Raw genomic sequence first — 11,650 nt, 5'->3', positions numbered from 1 at the left:
AGCGACAGTCTGGGCAGGAGTGGCCATTACTCAGTTCACACTCCTCCTTTCCTGCTCTAAGGCTTCAGTGGTTTGTACTGTCCACAGATTTTATAAAACTATTTACCCCACTGCAGATAAGGGTGAAGGAATATCATATGAATGCTGGCAGTCTTTAATAGCAACTAAAAATGGTAGAAATAGTCAGCAGGGCAGCTGGCTTGTGTGGGGAGAGAAACAGAGTTCAGGCTTTTATTTGTTAACTAATAGCCCAGCTGACTTTTATTTTGAAACTCTGTTGGACCATAACAGGAGGGCAGGGTAGCCATTTTGTTTCCAGTAGAGTTTTTCAGTCAGCCTTGGTAATTTAAGGAATGCTTACATTATATTAATTGTCTCACATATTTTAAATCTTTGTTTACTCATGTTGTGTATAATTTTGGGATATTTTACAAGTCTAGCTTCATGTATTCCTAAGATCTTATGAATATTTGACTTAATAATCACGTTTCCTATATTAAGTACTTATGGCATTTTTCAGTTTCTCTCTCAGTTTTACTGCCCAATAAACTGATATCCTCACTGTCTTGTTCAAATGAGTGGAGTCTGGCTCACTGCGGAAATGTGTACTTTCTACTTCACACACAAAGAAAGCAGTACACTTAATCAGACTTGGAATAGTTGTATATATGTAAAATAACATTTAAAATACAGAAAACGTGGGGACCTGTTGAGCTCTTCCAGCAGATTGTTTGTGTTTAGCAATTTGGGATTTAGGAGTGGGTGGTAAACAAGTCTTGATTGCTGTCTGGCTCTTACAAATTTCTATAGAAATACGGTGGAGAACATTCTGACTGGTTCTATCACAGGTTAATGTGGAGGCATCAATGCACAGGATTGTAAGAGACTGCAGAGGGTTGTAGACCCAGCCAGAACCATCACAGGCACAATCCTTCACAACATCTTCAAGCAGCGCTGCTTCTAGAAGCTGGCATCCATCAGTAAGGAGCCTCACCAGCCACGGCATGCCCTTCTCTCATTACTACCAACAGGGAGGATGTACAGTTCTGTGCACAAGTCTTGCAGAATTCTGTATTTGTCAATGTAGAGCAGAGCAAGTTTGTAAATCCGGCAAGAGCAAAGGATGTTGGGAATGGCGAGGGTGAATCGCCACGGGAAGTGGTGTGGGACAGGTGGCAGAAAAGGAGTGTTGGGGTGGGTGCAGACACACCCAGTCCTGAGACACCCGGCAAGGTTCAGGTACATGAACACGATAAAGTCTGCAGTTGCTGGAAATCCAAAGCAACACACACAAAATGCTGGAGGAACTCAGCAGGTCTTGCGGCATCTATGGAAAAGGGAAAACAGTCGATGTTTTGGGCTGAGATCCTTCATCAGGACTGGAAAGAGGGTAAATGCCAGAATATAAAGGGTGGTGGGGGAAGGATGATAACTAGAAGGTAACAGGTGAAGCCAGATGGGTGGGAAAGGTAATGGGCTGGAGGGGAAGGAACCTGATAGGAGCGGAGAGTGGACCATAGGAGAAAGGGAAGGAGGAGGGAACCCTGGAGGAAATGACAGGCAGGTGAGAAGATCTGACAGGCGAGAGTGAGGACTAGAAGAAGAGGATGGGCAGGGAGATTTTTTTTTACCAGAAGGAGAGATCAAAATTCATGCCATCAGGTTGGAGGCTACGTACACAGAATATGAGGTGTTGCTCCTCCACCCTGAGGGTGGCCTCATCTTGGCACAAGAGGCCATGGACCGACATGTTGGAATGGGATTGGAAATCAGAATTAAACTGTTTGACCACCGGGAAGTCCCGCTTGTGGTGGATGGTGCAGAGGTGCTCGATGAAGCGCTCCCCCAATTTACGACGGGTCTCAACAGTGTAGAGGAGGCTGCATCAGAAACACTGAACACAACAGACAACCCCAGCAGATTTGCAGGTGAAGTGTTGCCTCACTTAGATGGACTGTATGGGGCCCTGAATGGAGGTGAGGAAACAGGTTTATGGGCAGGTGTGGCACTTTGGCCGCTCACAGGAATAAGTGCCTGGAGGGAGATTAATGGGGAAGGGTGAATGGACAACAGAATCGCGGAGAGAATGATCCCCGTGAAAAGTGGAGAGGTAAAGATATGTTTGGTGGTAGAATCCCTTTGGAGATGGTGGAAGTTGTGGAGGATAATATGTTGGACGTGGAGGCTGATGAGGTGGTAGGTAAGGGCAAGAAACTCCCTATCACTGTTAAAGCAGTGGGGAAGATGGGGTGAGCTTGGATGTATGGGAAATGGGTGAGGGCAGCATCAATGGTGGAGAAAGGGAAACATAGTTGTTTGAAGAAGAGACCCGACGCAGACTGGGAGATCGTTTCGCTGAACACCTACGCTCTGTCCACCAGAGAAAGCAGGATCTCCCAGAGGCCACACATTTTAATTCCACATCCCATTCCTATTCTGATATGTCTATCCACGGCCTCCTCTACTGTAAAGATGAAGCCACACTCAGGTTGGAGGAACAACACCTTATATTCCATCTGGGTAGCCTCCAATCTGATGGCATGAACACTGACTTCTCTAACTTCCACTAATGTCCCACCTCCCCATCGTACCCCATCCGTTATTTATTTATATACACACATTCTTTCTCTCTCTCTCCTTTTTCTCTCTCTCACTAAACCCCTTGCCCATCCTCTGGGGTTTCCCCCCTCCCCCCGCTCCTTCTCCCTAGGCCTCCTGTCCCATGATCCTCTCATATCCCTTTTGCCAATCACCTGTCCAGCTCTTGGCTCCATCCGTCCCCCTCCTGTCTTCTCCGATCATTTTGGATCTCCCCCTCCCACTTTCAAATCTCTTACTATCTCTTCTTTCAGTTAGTCCTGACGAAGGGTCTCGGCCTGAAACGTCAACTGTACCTCTTCCTAGAGATGCTGCCTGGCCTGCTGCGTTCACCAGCAACTTTTATGTGTGTTGTTTGAAGAAGGATATTTTTGACATCCTGGAAAGGAAAACTACAACTTGGGAACAGATATGGCAGAGATGAAGGAACTGAGAAAAAGGAATAGCATTTTTTTTTACAGGGGATAGGGTGGGAAGAGGTATAGTTGAAATAATCGTGGGAATCAGTAGATTTATAGATGTCAGTTGACAGTTTGTCTCCAGAGATGGAGACAGAGAGATCAAGAAAGGGGAGGGAGGTGTCAGGAATAGGTTCAGGGACACTTATCACTTCAACTATCAAGCTCCTGAACCATCGTGACTAACTCCAACACTGATCTGATTCCACAGCCTACAGACTCACTTTTGAAGTTCAAAGTAAATTTATTGTCTAAGTAAATATATGTCACCATATACAACCTTAAGATATATTTTTGTGCGGGCATACTCAGTAAATCCATAATAGAATCAATGACAGACCACACCCAACTAGATGGACAAACAACCAATGTGCAAAAGACAACAAACTGTGCAATTACAAAAGAAAAAAATAATAAATAAGCAATAAATATGGGGAACGTGAGATGATGAGTCCTTGAAAGTGAGTCCATAGATTGTAGAAACAGTTCACTGATGAGGGCAAGTGGAGTCGAGTGAGGTTATCACCACTGGATAACTTCAGCCTGATGGATGAGGATTAGTAGCAACTGCTCCTGAGCCTGGTGGTGTGACTCCTGAGGCTCTTGTACTTTCTTCCTGCAGGCAGCAGTGAGGAGAGAGCATGGCCTGGGTGGTGGGGGACCCTGATGACGGATGCTGCTTTCCTGCTACAGTGCTCCGTGTAGATGTGCTCAATGGTGAGGAGGGCTTTACCTGTGATGGACTGGGCTGTATCCAGTACTTTTTGTAGAAGTTTCTGTTCCAGGGCATTGGTGTTTCCATACCAGGCTGTGATACAGCCAGTCAATATACTCTCCACTACTCATCTGTAGAAGTTCTTCAAAGCGTTAGATGTCATATCAATTTCTTGCAAATGCCTAAGGAAATAGAGGTGCTGCCGTGCTTTCTATATAATTGCACTGATGTGCTGAGCCCAGAACAATGGCTCTGAAATAATAACATTGAGGAATTTACAGTTGCTGACCCTCTCCACCTGTGATCCCCTTTTGCACATTATTTGTCATGGGCCTCTGGTTTCCTTCTCCTGAAATCAATAATCAGCTCCTTGGTCTTGCTGACATTGAGTGAGAGTTTGTTGTAAAGGCACCACTCAGCCAGATTTTCAATCTCCCTTCTGTATGCTGATTCATCACCACCTTTGATTCAGCCAACGGCAGCGGTATCGTCAGCATACTTAAATAAATATGGTATCAGAGCTGTACCTAGCCTCACAGTCATAAGAATAAAGCTAATAGAACAGGGGGCTAAGCACACTGCTTGGCGCTGAACCTGTGCTGATAGAGATTGTGAGGAGATGATGTTGCTGATCCAAACTGACTGCAATCTGCAAGAGAGGAAATCAAGGATCCAATTACACAGGGAGGCATTGAGGTTCAGGCCTTGGAGCTTATTCATCAGTTTTGAGGGGGTGATTGTGTTGAATGCTGAGCTGTAGTCGATAAAGTGCGTCCTGATGTATCTTTGCTGTCCAGTGGTTAAGTGAAGAGCCAATAAATGGTATCTGATGTGGACCTGTTACTCCAGTAGGCAAATTGGAGCAGATCCAAGGACTCAACAACTCATTTTCTCAGTATTATCTGTTTGTTAATTATTGTATTTGAACAGTTTTGTCTTCTTTTGCACATTATTTGTCAGCCTTGGTGTGGAGTTTTTCATTGATTCTACTGTATTTCTTTGTTCTACTGTGAATACCTGCAAGAAAATGAATCTCAAGGTAGTGCTTGGTGACGTGTATATACTTTGACATTGAATGCAGGTGATAATTTATTTTTCACAAAATCGGAAATGGAATCTCAGACCTGTATGAAGTGAAATTCCACACAAGTTCACTTGTATGAACTCAAGTGCCACAACAAGGGTTGGAAATGGGAATGACGGATTTAAAAAGATGGCGTTGAATAAACAAGGTAGAAAAGACAGAACTTGTGCTCACATTAAAGAGGACACAAAAGGCCCTTTGAAGGGTCTCAGACCAATCGTCAACTGTTTATTCCTCTCCATAGATGCTGCCTGACCTGCTGAGTTCCTCAGTTTGTATGTGTTACTTTGGATTTATAGCAGCTGCAGAATCTCTTGTTCATGGGACAGGGAAGCTAATGTCCGGTATATTGAATGTCCAGCCTTAAGGCCATAAGAGATAGGAGACAACTAGACCATTCAGCCCATCAAGTCTGCTCTTACAGTCTATCATGTTTGATTTATTACCCTTCTGAACTCCATTCTCTTGCCTTCTCCCTGTAACCTTTGATGTCCTTACTAATCAAGAACCTATCAACTTCAGCTTTAAATATACCCAGGACTTGGTTTCCACAGACATCTGTGGCAATGAATTCCACAGATTCACCATCCTCTGAAGAAATTTCTCCTCATCTATGTTCTAAAGGGATGCCCCTCTATTCTGAGGCTGTTCCCTCTGGCTCTAGACTCCCCCACTATAGGAAACATCCTCTCCACATCCACTCTATCTGTGTCCTCTGGTCCTAGACTCCCCCACTATAGGAAACATCCTCTCCACATCCACTCTATCTGTGCCCTCTGGTCCTAGACTTCCCCACTATAGGAAACATCCTCTCCACATCCACCCTATCTGTGCCCTCTGGTCCTAGACTCCTCCACAATGGGAAACATCCTCTCCGCATCCACTTTATCTAGACCTTTCAATATTCGATAAGTTTCAATGAGATCCCTCCTCATTCTTATAAGTTCCAGTTAGTACAGGCCCAGAGCCATCAAAAACTCCTCATACATTAACCCTTTCAATCCCAGTGACTTAATTAAATGCTTTCCAACAATTCTGCCTCTCTACCCAACACACAACTCTGCCTTGGAATGACCCAAGCCCGACTGCAAGAGGAGGAGGGGCGGGCATGAGGCTAGCAACCCCATCCGTAAAAACCCAGAGCTACAGAAATGCCAGTGGAAGCTCCAATTACCTCACCCCTGGGAGAGGAAGGACCTTCACCTAATACATCCAAGGTGGCTACACTTGGGTTCAACTTGAAAGACTGGCCCAGGACAGAGGATCTTGGCAAGCTGCCGTTAGCAGCTAAGCCCTCGTCGGGGTGATGGGTTTATGTAATTAAGTACAAAACACACATCTCACCACAATTTTAAATCAATATGTTTATAATTCAGTGAAGTTTTACTCTAACTCCAATCTATACAAGTCATATTTATACCAGTAGTTTCAAGAATAGAAATCCATTAGAAATGCACATTACATAATCAACTGCCTTTGTTCAACATTTACAAAACATGGGTTGAAACATTTACACTGAACTGCCCCTGACATTACCTCTGATTGTTCCATGGTCCTATATATATGGAAAAGAACATACACTGTGCATGCTTTTGAACAAGTTTCTGTAAACTGGACAGCTACCAACTGTCTGCATTGGCTTTGCAGCAATTTCTGTTTAACAGGCAAGGCCATTCTACTTGTAAAATGGGCACAGCTTTTTTTGTTTTGAGGTTTGACAATAGAAAGAATGTCGGCCAATCTCATGAACACTGAAAAGTACATTGCAGAAGAACTTGTCATTTGATCTGGGTAATGGATTTCTCATCTAGACTATGGGACAATGTCCTCCTTGGCTGCTAGTGCAGGTGGGCTCACTCCAGCAGCCTCTACAGCCCCTTCAGGTATCACTTCTCAAACCCCATGCTCACCTCATGCACCCACCAACTGGTACCCAAAGCAGCAAGGCTGGGATGCTTTGGAAGGTCTTTTCTTATGCCAAGGTCACTGTGGGCCATGAAAAAGACTGATATGCTCCAGGTACGATTGCAGGATGCTCAAGGGATCTTTGCACTGCCTCTGACCAGAAGGCACAGATTTAAGATAGCCACTAAATCAACCTGAGGGTAGACTTTATTTAAAATGCAGTAGAAGTCCAGGCAACCTTGTGGAATGACTGTTGGTGTAACAGAAAATTGCCCTTACTAATTTTACAAATCATTATCCAGAAATTTGAGATATCAACTAAAATTCTCCCCCGCCAAACTTGTGTGGAAAAATAATGAAACTTATTTCCCCCCACCTCCAAAAAAATCAGATTACCAGCACGTGTCCAAGAAACCTAATTTATTTTACAGAAAATCGGATGCAGACTGCTTGCTAGGGAACGTAATCTACCCTCATTTCAACTCTTGTAATACAGTGGTCACCTGTAAACAATTGTTTTGATGTGTGATATTTGCGTGGCAGGAAAGAGATATGTCTCTACCAAAGGAGGTGTAAGACTCTCCTTCCCTCTGCTAGCCTGCAGGTCACCCTTGGGCAAGGTGTAGCACCTGCTAGCTTAGCTTCCCCCCCCCCACCCCCCCGATCAGGGTGATGTGAACCCGTGGGATCAGGTGATGGATGGTCATATGAGCAGCCGGAGTATATCACAAGTCCTGGTTATGTGACCACTGACGCCAGGCAGACAACCTCTGATAATGGCTGGGGTCACCCGTCTTGTAAAGACACTGCCCAGAAGGTGGCAATGGCAAACATTTCTGTAGAAAAATTTGCCAAGAACAATCATGGTCATGGAAAGACCAAGATTGCCCATGTTGATACCACATGGCACATAACAAGTGAACAATATGCGGTAATCAGTCAATTAGTCAGTGCGAGAGCATCACTGTGTGGCTGGGTGGCTGGATATTGGAGTGTGTGGTGAGATTAGCACACAGTGTGGTGAATTCTGAGAGTATGGACAGGGTTATGCTCCTTTACAGGAATATGAGTTAGGCTGAGGAGATTTAAATGTGCTGCTTGGTGGAACATTGTAAGGCTAACCTTCAATCCCTACAGATCACAGCACAGTGGTTCTTGGCAATGACCTTCTATGGGATACAGACCCGTAATAGTGTCACAGATCTGCACTCTTGGGTGCAAGTTGGACACTACTCAGCATGATGCAACCACAGAACTTCACTGTGAAATAAAGTCACCACCTTCAGAAGCCTCTTATTTACAGACTGAAAATAGAAAGGATTAAGTGTGCTTTTAACCCCAGGAGCAGCTCATTGTTTGGGGGGTTTTGACTTTAATTCCAATCAATTCCAGGATAATTCAGGAAGACTGGCCATTCCCACAGGCCGGAAAAGCCACTGAGTTGGTGACCCGTGGAGAGAGTCTGCCAGAGCATGGGTTCAGTGTCTTATGATGGCATGTTAGGGGTGAGATGAGGAGAAATGTATTCATTCAAAGGGTTGAGAATCTTGGAAATCCTCCAGTCATAGAGCACCACAGTACAAAACAGACCCTTTGGCCCATCTTGTCCACGCCAAACTACTAATTTGCCTAGTCTCATACCCCTCCCATCCATGTATTTATCCATATTTCTTTTAGATGTTGAAATCCATCACTTCTGCTGGCAGCTCATTCCACACCCTCACCACCCTGAGTGAAGCTTCCCCCTCAGCTCCTCCTTAAATATTTCACCTTTAACCTATGACCTCTAGCTCTACACAACTTCTTAGCAATAAAATGAAATTTTGTTTGTTCTAATATTTCATTTCTTGTAAAAACTGTTTAACATACATGTTTTCATGTGAATGATGCTTATCTGATGCTCTGTGCCTGTGATGCTGCAGCAAGTAAGTTTTTCATTGCGCCCGTGCACACGTGTACTTGTGCATTTGTCAAATCAAGAACCCCCACTGCCCATCATGGCCCTGGTGCTTTGCTCTTCGCACCAGAATGTGTGGTGACACCTGAAGACTGCCCCCAGCACATCCTTGGGTGTTGATTGTTAATGCATGCCACACATTTCACTGCACGTTTTGATGTACAGCACTGTGCAAAAGTCTTAGGCACCCTGGATTTTTTCATATAGTTTCAGATGGTATGGCCTCCACAGAGCCCTGATCGCAGCATCACTGAGGCTGTCTGGGCTAACCAGGGCAGACAGAAGCAAACGAGACAGCCAAAGTCTGCAGAAGAACTGTGGCAAGTTCTCCAATATGCTCGGAACAATCTACCAGCTGATTTTTCCTATAAAACTGCACAACAGTCTACCTAAGAGGATTGACACAGTTTTAAAGGTAAAGGGTGGTCACACAAATATTGATTATATTTAGATTTTTAGTGATTACTGCACTGTATAGTAAATCTTCTTATATTTAGAAACTTTTCATTTCATTATTTTGAAAGCATCATTGATTTACAGTATATTTGACATGTGCCTAAGACTTTTGTATAGTACTATAATAAATAAATCTGAATCTTTAAATCTTGAAAGCACACAACAGATAGCCACAGGCTCAGTTGTCTGAGAAATGACAAATGATGTTTGGGGCCCACACCACGCAAATCTGATGCCAGATTTACATGGTTCAAGCACGATGACTCCAAAACAAAAAGCTTTGTAGTCACTCTGACTGATTGTAGAATTTTCAAAAAGGTTGCTGGAATTCTGTAATTTGTTGGATGTGCTCTAGAAACCTGAAGTATCCCATTGGCGGGGGAGGAGAGAAACATGAGCTGATTTGGTAGGTTCACTGTGAACTCAGTACTGTCAGTTACCATGGGGTTATGGATGCTCCAGCAATAGCCTGGAGTCTCCTGGTGTTAATGCCCAGGGTCCTCTAAACTCTGGTGAAAAACTTTGGGACTCAAAAATCTCAAAACAGATGTATTTCACTTTTGGTTTGACTGGAACACTTCCTCTAACAGAAGGTTGTAGGTCTAGTTAAAAAAAAAGCCCTTTTAATTTGCATCAGAAAATCATGCCATTGTCCAACAGTCCTATTCTCTAATTGGCTGTACATGTGGATAGATGTGCCAAGTGACCAATAGCGGTTGAAGGGGGGTGGGCAGCATGAACAGTCACAGGTAGAGACCAGAGCTCAGGAATTCTACCCAAAACCTCATCCCACCAATTACCGTGGGTCTGCATCTGCGTTAATGCTTGCATTTACTCTATGTAGTACGTTACAGGGATCAGCTCCGCAACAAAACTGAGACCTAGCCAGACAAGTGATTGCCTTAAATGACCAAGCCTGCAAATACAACCAGTAGTTTAATTCAAAACTAATACACTGGCCACTTTATTGGGTACAGGAATGGAACCCCATGTGGTCTTCTGCTGCTGTAGCCCAACCACTTCAAGGTTTGACGTGTTGTGCGTTCGGAGATGCTCTTTTGCAACGCGTGGTTATTTGAGTTACTGTCACCTTCTTATCAGCTTGAACCAGTCTGGCCATTCTCCTCTGACCTCTCTCATTAACAAGGCGATTTCACTCACAGAACTGACAGTCACTGGGTGTTTTTTTGTTTTTCACACCATTCTCTGTAAACTCTGGAGGTTGTTGTGCGTGAAAACCCCAGAAGAGCAGTAGTTTCTGAGATATTCGAACCACCCCATCTGGCACCAATCATTCCAGGGTCAAAGTCACTTAGATCACATTTCTTCCCCATTCTGACATTTGGTCTGAATAACAACTGAACCTCTTGATCATGTCTGCATGGTTTCATGCACTGAGCTGCTGCCACATGATTGGCTGATTAGATATTTGCATTAAGGAGTAGCTGTACCTAATAAAGTGGCCACTGAGTACAAGTTACAGGGATAAAATCTCTTCTGGAAAATAAAAATCCAGCCAGATAAAGGAGTTACAAATGATTTCCTTAAATTATGAAGTTAAATAGCTTGCAAATACAACCAGTAGTTTAATTCAAAACAAATATATTGTGCAATATAACCCAGGCATTCACTCCAAATCAGGAATTGCAGTAATGTGAATGTCTCTGGTACACGGTCTCTCCCTCCGGTATAAAGCTGTTAGCTACTAATGGCTGTCTTTCTTGGTAGAAAGTGCAAATTCCAATATCAATCTCTTGATTGTCCTTTTCTGTCTTCACCATCCAGGGAGGAATCTGGTCACAATCCACACCACCAACCCCTTACGATGGGTCTACGTTAGCATCAGGAATAAGGAGCGTTTCTGGGGAAAACAAAATCGACGAGCCCCCCCCTCAGTCCTGGCGAAGTGATCCCGTCAGACTTTGCTGTCCCCACTGCCCACAGTCAGGATGCAACCTGTTAGGAAGCAGAGAGGGAGGGTGAGCCCTTTGTTTTCTTGTCTTGGGACAAATACATCTCAAACCAACGAGCAAGTTACACACCAGCCTCCACAGTGCACGAAGGTTTTGACGGAAAACTCCTCTTTCCAGAAAGGAGCAGACTTTAATACAAATCAATTCAAGAATCACACGCAGATGAGGACCCCTTATTAGACCATAAGACACAGGAGCAAATCAGGCCAATCAGCCCGTCGAGTCTGCTGTTCCCTCACGACTGATTTATTATCGCTCTTAACCCCACTCTCCTGCTTTCTCCCCGTAACCTTTGACGCCCTGAATAATCAAAAACCTCTCAACCTCCACTTTACATATACCCAGTGCTGTCCTCCAACTCCTCATGGAGTGGTTCTCTCTCTGGGCGGCGCTCCCCTCTGCATTAAATATACCCAATGACTCGGTCTCCACAGCCGTCTGTGGTAATGAATTCCACACATTCACAACTCTTTGGCTCAAGAAATGCCTTCGAAAGGGACATAC

General features: G+C 44.3%; 1 protein-coding gene across 4 annotated transcripts in view; it reads right to left on the bottom strand.

Moving 5' to 3' along the window:
* Window positions 1-11,650, bottom strand: part of socs7 (suppressor of cytokine signaling 7) — a 154,878-nt gene that overhangs the window by 33,672 nt on the left and 109,556 nt on the right. The window contains exon 10 of one of the 4 annotated variants that reach the window (XM_072249579.1): window positions 6,247-11,129. The exons of the other annotated variants lie outside the window; for them this stretch is intronic. The gene's annotated coding sequence lies outside the window, so the exon portion shown is untranslated. Of the gene's footprint in view, window positions 1-6,246; window positions 11,130-11,650 lie in introns of those variants that run through there. 4 annotated transcript variants of the gene reach the window in all.

This window comes from Mobula birostris, chromosome X (assembly GCF_030028105.1).
Source record: "Mobula birostris isolate sMobBir1 chromosome X, sMobBir1.hap1, whole genome shotgun sequence".
NCBI classification, from domain to species: domain Eukaryota; kingdom Metazoa; phylum Chordata; class Chondrichthyes; order Myliobatiformes; family Myliobatidae; genus Mobula; species Mobula birostris.
The sequence above is the reverse complement of the archived record's forward strand: the minus strand, read 5'-3'. Positions and strand labels throughout refer to the sequence as shown.